The sequence below is a fragment of the Sceloporus undulatus genome, chromosome 1 (genome assembly GCF_019175285.1).
Source record: "Sceloporus undulatus isolate JIND9_A2432 ecotype Alabama chromosome 1, SceUnd_v1.1, whole genome shotgun sequence".
Lineage (NCBI taxonomy): Eukaryota > Metazoa > Chordata > Lepidosauria > Squamata > Phrynosomatidae > Sceloporus > Sceloporus undulatus.
The window spans coordinates 112,449,899-112,465,139 of record NC_056522.1 but is presented as its reverse complement, the minus strand read 5'-3'; the positions used below and the strand labels follow the sequence as shown (position 1 = coordinate 112,465,139).

The window sequence follows — 15,241 nt, the reverse complement described above, 5'->3', positions numbered from 1 at the left end:
TGGCAATGTAATTAATGTGATGACTTTAAAGCGTATATTAACATTCTTTAGTCTGATTTTTTGCTGTGAATTAGGTGTGGTGTTTAAACTATTCTAAATATTTGTTTTGCAGTAGGTTAGAGTCCCCCCTTCTTTTCCAAGTAGCAAGTGTTATTCATGTGTATGGTTTATTGTGATTCACAAATACTCACTAGTTCCCTGTTCAGATGTCACTCAAGTTTTTGATCTTACTGCATTAGTGTCTCCGTTGGGTAAGGCTGGTTTCATACCCAAACTGACTTAGCTAGGGTTAGAAAGTACTCTTGAGAATAAATTGGTTGATACTGAACCATTCATTTGGCTTTTTTACAAAACCACTGTGTAATTTGGCTTATCAGATATATTGTTCAGGGAGCACCTTCACTGGAAGAGCAGGTACCAAAATCCTGATAAGCCAGTAGACAGGCTTATGTGAAAAGCTCACTCAGCATCTGCCTACACTCTTGAATTTTTCATAGTGTTTATCTACTTACTCTCATGAATGCTCACATTGTGTTTAGAGGTGCTTCTTTAATTGTTGTAATGTTGTGTCAGCATTAAAACTACCTGACAGAGTATCATTTTTAAAGTAAGTGGAAAACAGTAAATCGTAGACTCCAGATAAATATTAAATAATGTTGATGAACTATGTGTGCTTGAAGTCAATCAAGTGCTAAAAAGCTAAGCTCACATTCAGCAAGGAATATTTGCACAGATAGACCTAAATAAAATATATTCAGATACATCAGTCAAAGGAATCATCATTTGGTTAAATTAATATAAAAAATAAGAATCTATACAAGGAAGCAATTTAAACCTTTTTCTAGACCCGAGTATTTGAAAGAAATGTGCACTTTGGCCCTTATGAAAATCCATTGCCATTATTAGAATATTATGTCCCCACATGAAGGTTGGAATTAAAATTGCAGCAGGGTGCAGTAGAATTTCAATGAGAAGATGGCAGTTCATAAAAAATACCCACAGCTGCGAATGTTCTTTCTCTCAATGGGTAGAATGAAAGAAAATGTAATTTCCCCAGGAAGGGTTTAAATAATATATCTGTTTGCCTTTAAGGTACCACAAGGTATTTTAAACATTCATTAAATGGTATGAGAAAGGGAGGGAAATTATGTCACTCATCACTAGTAATACTGCAGAAAGTAGCTCCTAGTTATACTTGAAAAACTGCTTTTCACATAGAACTCAATAGTCTCAGCTGAATTGCTGTCTGGGAAAGCTTCCCCCCTCCTCTGTGCCTTCGCAGAGGGGAGTATGTTGTTCTGAACCTCTAGACTGGCACCATTGCTCTCAAGACACACCAGGTAGCTCCTTGGTATAGGCCTGGGTCTGAAGTTATGCATCACAGGACTTCAGATTGAGACCCAGTATGATTTTTGTGCTGTCTAAAGTGAAATTTCATGAGACTTCAAATCTCACAGGACTTCCCAGGTTCTTGCCAAGCTTGTGGTAGGCTGGGTCTTAAACTGGGACTGTTCAATTTTGTATTGTTACTCTTGGACAGATTTCTCACACTTCTTTGCCACATCTAGCAAGGGGACATTGGACATGAGTTATATTGGGAGAGGGAAAGCCCTGGGGCTGCTAGACAGTTAGGAGAGGGGAAGGAACCTGCAGTTATGCAAGTTGCCTCATCTCAGGTGGACGATATTTGTTCATCCCACGGATTGGTTGATATGCCAAGCCTGGCCAAATGCTTACCAGACTCCCGTTGCTTAACGTGTTGGTCTGAAAACCATGGGGGCTGGTATGATCAGGGGCTAGCCCGAAGAAGGAGGCTCCTCCCTCCCTAACTGTCATCTTTCGGCCTCTGAGGGAGAGAGAAGGCTGGCCCAGTTCCATCAGGGGCTAGCCCGAAGAAGGAGGCTCCTCCCTCCCTAACTGTCATCTTTCGGCCTCTGAGGGAGAGAGTAGGCTGGCCCAGTTCCATCAGGGGCTAGCCTGAAGAAGGAGGCTCCTCCCTCCCTAACTGTCATCTTTCGGCCTCTGAGGGAGAGAGAAGGCTGGCCCAGTACCATCAGGGGCTAGCCCGAAGAAGGAGGCTCCTCCCTCCCTAACTGTCATCTTTCGGCCTCTGAGGGAGAGAGAAGGCTGGCCCAATTCCATCAGGGGCTAGCCCGAAGAAGGAGGCTCCTCCCTCCTTAACTGTCATCTTTCGGCCTCTGAGGGAGAGAGAAGGCTGGCCCAGCTCCATCAGGGCTAGCCTGAAGAAGAAGAGCCCTCCCTCCGGTCCATCTGCCTTGGTGTGGCCATCCCATTAACCCAGGGGTCGGCAACCTACGGCTCGCGGGCCAGATCCGGCCCGGCGAGGCCTTGAGACCGGCCCCAGCCCGGTCCTGCTGCCAATTGCCGCCCCCGCCACAGCTTCCATGCCACTCTGGGCACCATTTTGAGTTCAGCCCCCCCAGTTGTCTGAGGGACAGCAACCCGGCCCCCGGCTCAAAAAGGTTGCCTACCCCTGCAACCTATAGCATGGTGTCCGGCCCCTCTGTCTCAGTGCAAAAGGATAGTTTTTCTAATGGCACATACTGAGGGCTTGAGTGTTCAGACAAATGTGATAGAAAAATTACAATAGGTCAGGGAAACATAAGAACCCTCGCTTATTGATTACAGGCAGAGTGCTAATAAACCCTACCCATTTATCCCCAACTGCCACAGAATTGACTAAACAAACCACATAACTTTGTTTAACAAGTCATCTGAATGTGGACAATTGTAAAGCAAACTGACTGAGAAACAAACCAAAGCAGGGAAAACACCCATGTTGAGAGCTCTGAGGTTTAACTGATCCCACTGCAAGTGGAAGCAATCAGGCAGTATATATTAGCATTGTTTCCGTAACTGAGAAGCCAAGGTTCACACCATTTCCTTGTCTTTGTGTCATTTGATCATTGTTATGGTATTGTAGACTAATGAATTATACACAACCCTCAAACAAATATTAAAGTCTTCATTTTAGGAAAGTCCCTGGTGGCAACTGCACAACTTTACTTTGCAAATGAAAGAAAGAGGTACCAAGCTGTGTTTACAGATTACTGAAGATTTTTGTTGTTAACTGCTATCAATTGGACTTTGACTTATAATGACTATAAAGAAGAGACTTCCAAATCACGATATTGCTGTCCCTCCCATAAAAAGGACAGTTACTCCCTGATAGTTTTTGTTACGTACATCTGAAATAAATGCATAGTTAGTTGAGTAACAGAAGAAGTAGGAGTGGGGAAAGCTAATTAAAAAAAACCTTAACAGCTTACATCAAATATTTCTAACTTTTAATGAATTAAACTATTGTTAATTAATTAGTAAATCATCTATTTATTCACATTATTTTTCATTTTCAAATGCTATTAATGGGGCATGAGCCAACTTCATATAAAAACATTATTACATCTGACAGGCTTCTAAATATTAGTTTACAGTTTTTAAAATATTAGTTTATTATATCTATGTTAGATCCTTTTCAAAGCTTAAAAAGAGCAGTGTGTTGCTCATTGCTTGTCAGATCTTACAAGAAGGATGGTACTTATTTCCGTGTTATGGCAACCCTAAGATGGTCCTATCAAGGGAGTTTCTTGGCAAGATTTGTTCAGAGGCAGGGTTTCTATTGCCTTCCCCTGAAGCTGAAAGAAAATGACTTGCCCAAGGTCACCCAGTAGGGTTCGCGGCTGAGCGGGGGTTCAAACCCTGGTTTCCACAGCTGTAGTCCAATACACAAACCACTCCCATACAGTTTGCATTTTGTTTTAAGAAAGATACACGTTTAGTTTTGGGTGGCAGCATGGTGGTGGCTGGCTGCAGCCCTTGTCAGAATCCCAGGGGACATAATGTTTGTGGAATAAAGAATATTCTCTTCTCATGTCAAAAATGAAACTGCCCTCTCAGTGTTAAAAAGTGGAAGACAAAACCAAAGTTAGTTTTTGTTACACAACATTTATCATGAATATACTATGAGTACTGACATTACTTACAATGCATTACAACCAAACTCTAATCTGTTTTATCTTCTCCACCTGACATACTTCATCAGTGCATCATAGGTAAACCAGAATAACTCAAATGGAGATATTTATAGTGTGGTGGCACAGCTATTTGTGGTTACTATTATTGCTCTGAGAGTAACAAAACAAGGGTTTGAAATACATCTGAATTAGAAATAATGGAAATGTCTCTACAGTAGTATTAAACTAAAATGAGTCAATCAGTTTGGATAAGCATTTTGAAACATCTAGGACTATCCCCTTCTTTAAGAACAATGGATCATCAAAAGATTGAAAGTACTACTATATAGCTATGTGGTGTGAAAGTGTTGCACAAATATATTCCAAAGCAGGGTCACCCACCCTCCCTTCTGCTCCGTGGCACTGTTTTGTGTTCTTGCTCTGCATCCACACTGAAGAAATAATCCAGTTTGACACCACTTTAATTGCCACAGCTCCATGCTATGGAATTCTAGGAATGGTAGTTTGTTGTTGCACCAGAGCGCCACTACAAGAAAATGCCATTCCCAGAATTCCATAGCATGGAGTCATTGCAGTTAAAGTAGTGTCAAACTGGATTATTTCTGCAATGTGGATGCAGTTGTGGCTTCTTAGATGTTATAATCTAATCCTACAGGAGGTACTGCAGTTCTTCCCACAGACTGACAAATCCAAGGCCAGTCTTTCCAAAGGGGGGGAGGAGTAGTAGTTAGTGGATAATAATACTGTACAGTATTGCAAAAAGTGCAAGGTGCTTGTAAATTTTGTGTGTGTGTGTTTCTCAGACTTTTATGGTAAAAAGGGCTTTTAACAAGGATTTGGTCAGGAAGAACATTAATATGATTATTCCACTAGGTGGCATGATTTCATAGGAAGTTTAAATGTTTCTACCCATCTTTCTTTCATATTCTGAAGTGCTGTGTGCTGACTTTTTGCAAGCAAACACTGAGATTGTGAAAATAAATCAGTTTCTGTAGATCTGCAACTAAGTACTGTCATTTAAAACCATCCCTTTCTCATGAACATATTATTAATTCTTTCCACAGTCCAAAGGTGGCTAAAGGAGGGGCCTAAAAGGGAGGAAAGTGTCTCATGTTTTGGCTTGGCTATATTTTTAAAAATCTTGCTTCATCACCCCCCATTGTGCCACTAAGTTCAAATTAGTATTATTACCCTAGTTCCCTCCCCTCATACATCATTTTTGTTGAATTGCTTGCTGTTGAATGGAGAGGAAACATCTGAAACAAAGAATTTGCAAAGACTGTGCCCCTGATTTGCCAGGATACCCATATGTCACCCACAATAGGCCTGTTACCTATAACTGGAGCTCAGGTTGATGAACAATTTGGATGCAGTTGAACTTTCAGTCAAACCTGAATTGCTGTAGGAGGCATTTATGAAAGCATGTTTTAAAATTTTGTAGGCTTTCTACAATATTATGCCAATAGATCCTCATTACATCCTCAGTTGATTTAATACTGCTATTACTTTTAGCCTCAGACTAGGTAAAAGTAATCAATAAAAATATGTGTAGCCTTAGTTTACATAGCCAAACCCCATTTCTAGTTGCTTACTCACTTTTTCAGTCTGATTCCCCACACCTTTTCCCTTCCTTGTTACACCCTCCCTAGGATACACTATAGGAAACATAAAGTGGTTCATAAAATGGATTCATGTGTGTTCCCAATGTCTGAAAGCACCCTGGGGGGAAAATCAGATTAGGCAGATGTTAATTAATAACAAAGGTTATTATGTTAAGAGATCTTGTAGCACGTTTGAGAATTTGGTCCAAAACACATTGCAGAAATAATCTAGTTTGAGGCTGCTTTAACTGTCCTGGCTCAGTGCTAGGGAATTGGGGGAACTGTAGTTTGTTCTGGTACCAGTGCTCTTTGACAGAAAAGGCCAAATGTCTCACAAAACTACAGTTGCCAGGATTCCCTAGCACTGAGACAGGGCAGTTAAAGCGGTCTCAAACTGGATTATTTCTGCAGTGTGTTTGGACCTGATTGAAAGTAACTGGAATCACGAGCTTTTGTAGACTTAATTCTACTTCCACAGGGGGCATCACACTCATTTTCTTGTCCCAAGGAGATGCAGATCACTGTGCTGATGCATATCGGGTTTGTTGTTCCCATTTTGTTTTGGGTTCATGAATCTCTTCAAGTCATTGTAACCCCTTTGTTATTCACACATGCCATCATTTTGGGATAAAATGGAGCCACCTCCATTCCCCTGAATGATACTGAGCGATCCAAATCAATCCGGAAGCTTATTCACACTGACGAAGATGTGGATTGATGCAGATCTTTCAGGAAAACCTGGGGAGGAAACCCAGTATCGAATATCCTGGGTTAAGTGAGGGTTTTTGCCAGCTCTCTCTCCCCAAAGTGCATTGAGTGCATTCAGGACATGTGTGAACAACAAGGATCCAACCTGGATTCATCCTGGATTATTTTTGTAGTGTGAATGGGGCCTTAGATGCATTTCGAAGTAGACTTATGTCTAGGAAAGCTACTGCTGCCAGTTCCTTTCTTTCAGTTAGTCTCAAATGTGCTACAAGATCTCTTTTGGATTTTACAAATGCAGTTATATCTTTGAACAAAGTTTATTATAATTTTTTTCATAGAAGAAACAAGCGGCCTATATTGTGTAATTTTTACAATTTATATCTATTCCTCCTTTTCCCTCATTTCTCCCTTCCTCCCCTCCTCCTTCTAGCAATTCCAAAACTCCAATTCCCAACTTCTCAAAATCTGTCAGTTAAACTGTCAACTGTCTTTTGGTTTTTAAAGCTTTCATCCTCCAACCCCTCTTTCCAGCATTCTGCCCTTTTGGCTCTCCTGACTGCCACAACTTAAAATAATCCACAAAATAAAAATGACTAAAGAGTGGGAAGGCCATAACATTTGTACAGTGTGATTAAAACAGCAGGTATTTATCACAGATAAAATACAGTGTGACTCAGGAGCAGAAACCATCCACGTTTAATTTCCAGGCTCTAAAACAGTGATTCCCAAACTCTGATCCTCTAGGTATTTTGGACCTCAGCTCCCAGAAGCCTCAGCTATCTTGGCCAGTGGTATGAGATTCTGGAAACCAATGTCCAAAACACCTGGAAAGCCAGCGTAAGAGGCAGGCCATCAGGGGTTCTCTGGCTCATATTCAGTATGGTCAACAAAAATAAAACAAGGGAGCCCTGGTGGTACAGTGGTTAAATGCCAGTGCTGCAGCCACAGAGTAGTGAGTTCGATCTCAGGCAAGGCTCCCGGGTCCACTCAGCCCTCCATCCTTTCGCAGGTCAGTAAAAAACCCACCTTGTTGGGGACAATTAGCTTACACATTGTAAACCGCTTAGGGAGTACTTAACTGCACTGATAAGCAATATAGCAATGTACTTGCTATTGCTATTGCTATTGCTAAATATGCTGGGTGAAAAATAATTGTAAGTAACCAGACCCATGACTGTCACATCCCTATGCTTCCCCAGCCTAATTCACTATTACGATGAGAATGGGAGAGAACCAGGGGTGGGGGACTGGCAGTTTCTGTACTTGAAAAAGCTGTTCTTGTTGTGTGACTTCAAGATGTTTCTGACTTCTGGTGAACCTGTCATGGGACTTTCTTGGCACGATTTGTTCAGAGGAGTTTGCCATTGCCTTACCCTGAGGCTGAGAGCATGTGACTTGCCCAAAGTCACTCAGTGGATTTCATGGCCAAGTGAAATCAAACCCTGGTCTCCAGAGGCGTAATCCAACACTCAAACTATGCCACACTGACTCCTCTTGAAAAGATACTAAGGGATATTTGGGAAAACAGTATCTTTGCAAAGTTCAGGAATGAGCAGAGGAATTGCTACTTCTTTCCTGTGTTGAGTAAGGAGCAAGACGTTCCACCAGAGGGCACTAAGGTATGAGCTTTTAGCACCAGAAGTAACAGCTCCCACCATAACTGCATGTAAGCCAGCCAAGACTTGAGGTGAGTCGTTCCCTGCCCCAAACCATAATGGGCAACGTGACATATAAAAGCACTCCAAACCAACTTGAAGTAAAAAAGAGCCATGGGCTATATTCTCTGACGCCTGTTTTTCCCTGGGATATGTAACAGAAAGCTTAAGAGACTTCTACATGTGCAGAGTAATCCTATCAATGTCTGCTCCAAAGTACGCTATATTGCATGGAGCTTACTCACAGAACAGTGTTTATAAGACTGCAATTTAAGGCTACAGTCCTCCACCTCCTTACTGGGACTTGCTTAGTAAATATGCACAGGATTGCATTATTAGCAGATTAACCTAATATAGTCTGTTTTAATTAGAAAGGTATGCCTGATTAAACAATTCTGTTAACAAACATTGTATACAGCAGGAGCATTCTCAAAAAGGCTTGTATGAGAGGAAATCCTAGATTTGTCATAGGATGTCAAAATGTCTATTGCTATGCATGCATACATCACCTACAAGGAATATTGTTTTTTAAATAATTTGTTTTTCATATATGTAAATGTATATACATTTAAAAACTATACCTCATTCAATTCATTGATTAAGACTTTTTTAAATAATGGATCACAGGCCTGCTTTTAAATGTGTTGTTAGCTGCCCTTGAGTCAATTGTGACTCGTGGCAACCCTGTGGATTAGACACAATCAAGATCCCCTGTCCTCCCTATACTCCATTCAGGTCCTGCAAATTCATGCCTGTGACATCCCTAATTGAGTCCATCCATATGGCATGTGGTCTTCCTCTCCTTTTTCTGCCTCCTACCTTTCCTAGCTAATACCCCAGAGAACAGGATCAAGATTCAAAATGACCTGAACAGACTAGAAAACTAGGCCAAAGCTAACAAAATGAAAATTCAACACAGAGAAATGTAAGGTACTGCACTTTGGGCAGAAAAATGAAATGCACAGATATAGGATGGGGGACATGTGAAAGGGATCTAGGAGTCCAAGTAGACCATAAGTTGAACATGAATCAACAGTGCGATGCGGCAGCTAACAAGGGCAATGCGATTTTAGGCTGCATCAATAGAAGTATAGTGTCTAGATCAAGTGAAGTAATAGTGCCACTCTATTCTGCTTTGGTCATCCCCCACCTGTTCTGGGCACCACAGTTCAAAAAGGACATTGAGAAACTGGAGCATGTCCAAAGGAGGGCGACTAAAATGGTGAAGGGTCTGGAAACCATGTCCTATGAGGAACGACTTAGGGAGCTAGGGATGTTTAGCCTGGGGAAGAGAAGGTTAAGAAGTGATATGATAGCCTTGTTTAAATACTCGAAGGGATGCCATATTGAGGAGGGAGCAAGCTTGTTTTCTGCTGCTCCAGAGAACAGGACCCGGAACAATGGATGCAAGCTACAGGAAAAGAGATTCCACCTCCACATTAGAAGGAACTTCCTGACAGTAAAGGCTATTAGACAGGGGAACACACTCCCTCAGAGTGTAGTGGAGTCTCCTTGAGATCCAAGTGCATCTCAAAAAGAATTGATTTTCTTTCTGCCTGCTTTCTTTACTGTCCAGCTCTCGCAGCCATACATGGTGATGGGGAATACAATGACTTGGACAATTTTAACTTTAGTGCTCAGCTGTATATTTTTATTCTTCAGGATCTTTTCTAGTTCTTTCATAGCTGCCCTTCCCATTCCAATCTTTTTTTATTTTTTACTGTAGTCACCATTCTGATCTATGTTTGATCCTAGGTATGGAAATTCTTTCAATTTTCTCTTTTAAACTAGGTTCATAAATACTAGAAAGTGCCTTCCTAAGAACTGAATTGTACAAACCTGCCAGTGAGAAAGCTCTGTTCCCACTAGCCACCTGTTGTATGTGTAGTCTCTCTAACTGATGGAATCCAGAATCAAATGTTATTTGAAAATCTGAGCAAATACTGTATATAATAGCATTATTTTAGCTGCTTCAAGATCAGACTATTCAGTTCAAAACTAGAATCTTGAGTCATATGCAAAACCAAACAGGTGGCCAGTACACATCTCTCCACACCATGAGGAAATCATGCTCTCAGTCACCTGCCCCAGTGAGGAATCAATCTGCAGGGTTTTTTTGACCAGTGGCAGTTTCTGAACATTCTTCAAAGACAGTCCCAAAGAAAATGCATTTCACTAAGCTAATTTTGGACATTACCAAGACAGGTATAAAGATAGCCAGGTCCCTGTCACTAAAGAGAGGCATACTTGGCTACATGCTTTCCCATTGCAAATGTCACCAGTGTTTCTGGAAGGAATTCTGGGTAGAGAAACACTCACAAGCTGTAAGTTCAGCAAATGCTGACCATCTAATAATCAAATATCAACCACCATCTCTTTGTTATCAAGACTTAGTTTTAAGGGCTTTTTAAAAAAGCTGCTACTGAACCCCTTACTGTCTCTGTAGTTCACCCCAAATGTCCATGTAGGGACTCCACTGATCTCCCTTGGATCTGAAAAAGCTGCTGTGTGTCATCTTTATATTGATGGCACTGCATTATAGACAGCTTGTTCCAGGTGTGTAAATGTGTGTAGGTGTTGAAGTGCAACCTATACTTTGCAGTACCCTGCAGCTCAAGGTGGAGCAAGAGGGAATCTACACCATCTTCCGAGACCTACCCTTTCCTATTGTTTGCCTGAAACACATGCTCTTACAGAACAAAATGGGACGCTGAACTGTAATTTGTGCTTGTGTGGGATTATGAATTGTAAACAGAATTTGGCCACAATTCAGTGGCTCCCTAGCTGTACACAGGAACTTGGATCCAGACCAGCTGTTAGGGATCCTTTAATTCACAGGCACGAGTCAGATTCAGTTGAGATTATCTCTTTGCTAAATCAACACTTCCACCATTGGAAGAGGGAGAGCGGTGTTCACCACTTGGATGGGTTTTGAGGGGAATGGAGGGGATGGGAAGCTGTCTGTCATCCAGAGCATCTAGATTTTAGAATTCTGCTTTGCACAGCTCCATACCAAATCAATAGGTGTGTATGTTATATTCTTAATCCACAGGATTTGGCATATTTTCTAGTGGAAAGTATAGCTTCGTACAAACAAGTAGATATGTAGAATATTCCATTTATGTGTAGAGTTTGTATAGAAGGTTTCCATATTAATGTGCATGGACTAACCTAATCTATAAGAGCTGTATGTACACCAGATGATGGTGGTGGAGTCATTTGGCCCTCTAGATGTTGTTGAATTTGAACTCTTAGGATTCCTTACTATTGGTCATGCTTGGTAGGATTGATGGGAAATACAATTCAACATCATGTGGAAGACTGTTTAATTCCTCCTCCTGATATACATGCTGCATATGGGTTAGAAATATAATAATATTCCTGCTGGATTTGACCAAAGGTCCACCTCATACAGCACTACCAGTTGTTTCCGGAAAACCCAGAAGTAAGAAAAAGGGAATAAATAGTTCTTTAACTTACTGCTGCTTCCTAATGACAGATATCTATTGAAATAAATCTTTTGCATTTGAAAATTCAGTTTAGCTTCTGATAGCTATTAACAGATCTGTGCACATTACTTATCTTTAAAAGTCACCTTTAAAAATGACAATTTCAATGCCTTGTAGCAGTTCATACCATAAACTCTACATACTGAATCTACTTCCAATAAATGTTAAGGGACTGCACATGTTCTCCATCAGGGGAGCCAGCATGTATTGAAAGATGAAAACTGTTATGTATTGTGTACTATATCTTTCTGAAAGCTTGGTGGTGAATCATGTCTAATCAGAAATTAAGTCTAAATGTTTTCTGTGCAAGGGAAGTACTTTCTTGAAATAGTGAGTTCAGTCTAAAGGAAACTGTTGCTCTAAAACAGCTTTGGCTTTCAAACAGAAAATGTCTTGTGTGAGCTCTACTTACTAAAGGTTCTGCATTATCCGTAATTCTCCATCACCGTACTATATCACATACAGTTTGTTGCTGGAGAAAGGGGAGATGTCGCAAGAAGGAGACACCAAGTCACACAATTGGAAGGAAAAAGCCACAACTTTTATTGAGTATAGCTGGTAGGTAGGGTTGGCTAAATGCATGGGTCTGGATCCGGCATATGACCAACCTGCCTGTTGCTCGATGAACCATTTTGCCTGGTCATGGCCAAGCCTTAGGATGACAGAAGGGGGTAACCAACTGATTGCACATCTGCATCTTTGCCCCTTTGTCATCAGGGTATACTGATCAGGAGTTGCCCCCTCCATGGCAACACCTCATCACTCCCAGCATCCCCATGTCCCTGTGGGACTCCTGATTCATTGCTTTGCAGCACCAGAAACCATGCCCACCAGATCCACGGCCCATGTTACAGTCACAAAGGCCGGGCCCCTCCCGCAGGGCCTACCTTGCGCCAACCACCCTGAAAGTTGTACCTCCCCCCAGCAAGAGGATCCCTCCCTTCAGCCCTATGGCTGTCCTGAGGACCAGGATGGACATAGCCAACAAATGCCCCAGACTTCTACTTGCTCATCCTTTTTATATAATCCACTGGCATGCCGCATCCTACTGCAGTTGTAGCAGCCCCTATATGGAACAGGTGTCTTCCAAAGTCCTCCACTAGCAACTTGGCACATTGCAGGGCCAGATGAGGTACTGACACCAATTGGTACCGGGTTAGCGGAGTTCTATCCTCATGGCTAAAAAGAGGGCCTGCAGTCTGAGGGCTTCTGAACAGGGCACAGGTGGCAGCCATGGAGCCTTCTCAGGATGATGATGGACCCTTTTCTCAACTGGTCACACTTTGACATGGGGAGAACTAAAAAACACAGCATTTCCCACAAAGAAACATCCTCCCTCTGAAATGAACACTTAGTCCCATCCAACCTGGAGGAGGGGACAAGCTCACTCACCTGCAATGCCCCAAAGAAGGCAGTTAGAAAGGCAGTCCTAAAAAGGCAGGCCTCGGCTCTGGAATGACAGGCCTGCTTAAGTTGCAGAGAGAGCCTGAGAAGGACTCTAAAGCAAATGGGTCTCCTCCCATCCCCCTACCTAAGGGATGCTCTCTTCCAGCCTTCCATGATCCTCCTGACTAAGAAGTATGCACAAGAGTCCTGGAACGCCCTGGCCTTGGAAAAGAAGGAAATGCCTGCAAAGTGGACCGACATGGTACGAGGTATGATCCCAGACTCTCAACCAGACAAGTAATTGAAGGATGGTATGGGACTGAAGTGGCCAGTGTGCCTGGAGGCCAGACACCCCCAAAACGGCAAAAAGCTTGGAAACAACTCTCCTGTATGATCTAAAGGTAGCTGGGGCCAGTGAAGACAGGACGCCCTGCATCACAGCAAGTTTCCAACATACCACAGTTCCACAGGGAAAAGCATGGGCGAGTTAACGGAACCTGGCCTCCTGAAAACAAGAGAGAGAATCTGCAGTGTTATTCTCCAAGCCAGGCACAAAACGGGCTTTGAACGTGATGTTGTTGTGGAGGCACAGTAAAACAAAGCGGTGAACCAGGAGCATGACTTGTACAAACTTGGATGAGTGGCAGTTGAGGATTCAGACTACTGCCTGGTTGTCGCACCAAAAACGAACTGCCTTGTTGGCAAAGACTTCCCCCCTAGATGTGCACTCCTACCAAAACAGGAAAGAATTCTAGAAATGTGAGGTCCCGGAGGATCCCTCACTATGTCCAGTAGGCAGGCCCGCGTTGGGTGCAGCAATGGCCCTGGAAAAAGACTCTAAAGCCCAGGCTTCCTGCAGCATCCGAGTAGACCTGGAGGCCCAGTTCCAAGTTCCAAGAGCACTGCCACAGGGAAACCCCATTGAAATCCTTAAGGAATTCCTTCCACAATCTGAGGCCCTGTTTAATGCCCTTGGTGAGGCGGATATGGTGGTGCACAGTTTGACACCTGATCTGACCCAGGCTAACCATGTAGAGAAAGCTCTGCCCACGGAAACCAACCTGCAAGCAAAATGAAGGTGTCCCAGAAAGGCCTGGCTCTCTTTTCCACAGAGTTCCACAACTTCTAGAAACAGCCTAGAATGATAAGACAACACCCAAAGAATTGTCAATGGAATAAGCTACTGAATGGCTAAGATAATTTGTGTTGAATCTGAGAATTCCATATTCTTACTGCTCTTTAATCCAACTTATGTTTTAAATGTAGGGAGACAGCCAGTTTTGCTATACTTCTTTCCAGGAAAAATTTAGAAGAATTTGAAGGAAAACCATATTTTAAAAAAAACCAACCAGAAACAAAAAGGGAATATTTCATAGGGAAAAAAGCTTAAATGATAGGCTAGTCTAAAGAACCTAATGGGAGGGTTATTTTGCTATTGGGGTGCCACATGTCATGCAAAGGATGTAGGCCACATAAGATATATTTATTTCACAGTATATTTATTTCACTATTTACCTGAAGGGAATAAATGGGCTCATAGGAATAGTGAGGTAGCAGATAAAGAATCATACTTGGTATGCAGCAAACATATATTGAGGTTTCATTCGAGCTTTCAATTAGATAATAGTAGGAGTCGCAGCAAGTTCCAAAGGCTCTTGAATATATTTAGCATTAGAATTTTCTGCCTGTCTGCCTCATCATTTCATTTTGTACTGTGCCCTTTAGCTTGTGTACCTAAGGGGAAGGATTTTCTTTTTAACTGATCTGTAATCTTCTCTGGGAGAAAGGTGTGTGTGTGTGTGGGGGGGGGTGTTTTAAAGTGTACAGGTATGGTTTATTTCAAAAACTTTTATAGTGAGTTCTTATTCTTCATAATAATTAGAGATACTGTCTCTCCTGAGGAAAAATTACATGGCTATTCACAGGAACACAGAGCATGTGCCTGATCATGAGAGCTGAATATTGAGACCATTAATAATTTTAAAATAGCAAAATATAGCACTCATCCAGAGATGGAAAACATCTCTCAGAACTGGCCAAATGGCAGCTTCAGCAAAACAATAACTTAAGAATTAAAAGAGAGTGAGAAAACCATAAACTAGGTTCATGCATGATTAATGTGAAAGCTATTGACATTGCTCATCTCCTATATATACACATCTGTACTGGCCTTAGATCCATTTTGCATGAAAACAATGGTTTCCATAAATTAATACTATTTTTAATTTATCTCAAGTATTTATCAGGTACTACCACCTAACATTCTGGACTGTACATTTATTTAATTTCATGTCCTGAATTTTCACAGTAATCATCGTGGTCTCTCTTAATGGATTTTTATAAACATCACAATGCAGGCTCACCAATATGGTGTTTGTGCTTAACAT

General features: G+C 41.8%; 1 protein-coding gene across 1 annotated transcript in view; it reads left to right on the top strand.

The window, feature by feature from the left end:
* CRYBG1 (crystallin beta-gamma domain containing 1) overlaps nucleotides 1–15,241 on the top strand; it is a 148,320-nt gene that overhangs the window by 41,871 nt on the left and 91,208 nt on the right. The gene's annotated exons all lie outside the window — the stretch shown is intronic.